The sequence below is a fragment of the Dromaius novaehollandiae genome, unplaced genomic scaffold (assembly GCF_036370855.1).
Source record: "Dromaius novaehollandiae isolate bDroNov1 unplaced genomic scaffold, bDroNov1.hap1 HAP1_SCAFFOLD_146, whole genome shotgun sequence".
NCBI classification, from domain to species: Eukaryota; Metazoa; Chordata; class Aves; order Casuariiformes; family Dromaiidae; genus Dromaius; species Dromaius novaehollandiae.
Genome location: NW_026991390.1, coordinates 32,501 through 35,000, shown reverse-complemented (window position 1 = coordinate 35,000; position 2,500 = coordinate 32,501). Strand labels below are relative to the sequence as shown.

The 2,500-nt window shown below is 78.5% G+C and overlaps 1 non-coding gene across 1 annotated transcript; it reads right to left on the bottom strand.

Moving 5' to 3' along the window:
* Positions 1-537: 537 nt before the first annotated feature.
* LOC135326126 (5.8S ribosomal RNA) lies at positions 538-690 on the bottom strand. Its single transcript, XR_010386764.1, has one exon. It is a non-coding gene; the product is annotated as a 5.8S ribosomal RNA (ribosomal RNA).
* Positions 691-2,500: the final 1,810 nt, after the last annotated feature.

The following is a 2,500-nucleotide window of genomic DNA, read 5'->3' as shown; positions in this document are numbered from 1 at the left end:
GCGGGGAAGCGCGGGGTTGGGGGGGGCCCGGCGGGCGCCGAAACGGCGGCGGTCAGGGCCAGGGCGAGGCAAAGGGCGGCCGGCCGTCCCCTCTGCCGGAGGGGAACGGGGGACCGGCGCACCACCGGGAGAGTGGTGGAGGAGAGGCCCGTGCGGCGGCACTGGCGGTGGTGGCGGGCGGGCGGCGCCGGGCGCCGGGCCACCGCGACCGACCCGATCTGGGGGCCCGGCGGGACGAAGTCCGCGACGCGGGCGCTCCGGGAGCGGGGGTTTCCCGAGTCTGCACTTAGGGGGACGAAGGCCCGGCCGCGCGGGGAGGGGAAGGAGAGCACCCCCCCTCTCCCCGGGGCAACGGGCCTGCGAGGCGCCCCAGCCGCGCCACACCGCGCGCGCCACGCGGCGCGGCGGCAGCCGCCGGGCTCGGAGGGGAGGGCGGGCACGGCCGGGCGCACCCGAACCGCGCCCCCCCCCACACCCACCGAGGGGCGGCACGCCGCTGCGCCCACGCCACGGCGCGGGTGACGATTGACCGTCAAGCGACGCTCAGACAGGCGTAGCCCCGGGAGGAACCCGGGGCCGCAAGTGCGTTCGAAGTGTCGATGATCAATGTGTCCTGCAATTCACATTAATTCTCGCAGCTAGCTGCGTTCTTCATCGACGCACGAGCCGAGTGATCCACCGCTAAGAGTTGTCTCGGTTTCGGTCCCCGCCGCGCGCGCGGGGGGACCGGGCAGCTTTCGCAGCCCCTGGGGGGCCCCCCCTCCTCCGCCCCCTCCTCCTCCGCCCCACCGCCCTTCCTCACGCCGACGCCGGCTGCTGAGCAAGGGACGGCAGAGACGGAAGGAGAGAGAGAGCGAGAGAAAGAGAGGGGCTTGCCTCACTGACCGTACAAGCACAGAGAAAGGGGGGGGGGGGGAAACGAAGGGCAAACCCGAACGAGAAGGGCGGGGAGCCCTCGCTCCCGACCTGGGGACAAACCCTGTCTCGCTTCGAGTCCGGCCCAGGCGCCCGGCTCGGTCTGGCCCGGCAGGGAGCGGCGGGCCGGCCACACCGCCTGCCTCGGGATGTTGGGGGGGGTCCGTCCCCGCAGACCACCCCCCCCCCGCCCCAGGCGTCAGAGCCCGGCCGCCACCGGGAGCGGCGTCGCCCCGCCGCCCGCGCGCCTGCGGCCCGCCGGCCCCGCGCTTCCCAGCTCCTCGCTCGCCTCGCCGGCCCTCCGGCTCGACCGCCGCCGCCGCCGCCGCCGCGGCGCCCACACCCCCGCGCGCCCGCACACACCGCCTCGCGGGTGACGCCACGCGCTCGCCCGTCCCCTCCGCGGACAGACGCCCGGCGGCGGGCAGGCGGGCAAGGCGGCACGGACGGGGACGGCGCCCGCTCTCCCCGTCTCCACGCGGAGAGCGGGGCGGGCCGCCCCCGCCGCCGCCCCACCACCGCCCCCCCGCTGCCTGGCGGAGCCGGGCGGGGCAGAGCGAGGCGGGCGCCCCGGACGGCAGAGTGCCGGGGCGGGCGCGTAGGGTAGGGCGCCGCCGACGGCGGCCACGGCGGAAGACCCAGAAGCACCGGCCAGGGAGAAGGAGGAGACGCGCGGAGGCTCGGCGCCCGCACCACCCGCGGTGGGGGCTCGCCCTCCCGGCGGCGAGCACGCGCTCGCGCCCGGCTCGCAACGCTCGAGGCAGGCCGGCAACTAGGCCGACCGCGCGGCGTCTCTCCGCCGAGACCAGACCGCGGAGAGAGGGGGCAGGGTAACCCCTCTCCGTCCCGGCTGCCCGCGGGGCGAGCGCGGGGCGCGCCGGCTGGCATGGGGGGGCGCGGCGCCCGCGCGCGCCGACCCCCCGGCCCTCCGGCAGCACGCCCGGCCGCCTCCGCGAGTCGCATCGGGCCGCCCGAGTCTTTAAACCTCCGCCCGGCTCTCCAACCGAGAACCCTCGGGCCCGGAGCCCGGGGCCCATGGCCATCCCTGCCCGGGGCGGCTGCCGGCGGCCGCGGTGGCCGGAGGCCCTCTCCCCTCTCTCGCTCGCTCCCTCCCTCCCCGCCCCCCCCACCCCCACCGCGGGGGAGGAAGGACCGGGGTGGGGGGAAGCCGAGGCGGGGGGGGGGAAGGCACGGCCGGTGCGGCGCGCACGGTGCGGCACCCGGGAGGAGCACGCTGGCACACGGGACCACACGGGTGGGTCACCGAGGGGGGGGCAGGAGAAGCGCGGGCGCTAGGTACCTGGCCCTGGGGTGAGGGAAACGACCTGAAATCCCCGCGGGGGTGCCTCCCCCGCCGCCGCCCGCCACCGGGCCGCCGCCGCCTCGCGGCGACGGCGGCAGCCTCGGCAGCGGCGACGAGACGGGACGCGGAGGGGGAACCCGGCACCCGCCAGCCGGCCCCCGCGCCCCTCGGCGGAGCGTCCGCCCGCGGGGTGCGCCCGACACCCGCCGCCACGACCTCGTCCTCCTCCCAGGGCCCGGGGTTTCCCTCAGTAACCCGGCGCCGGGTGGCAGCTGCACCCGG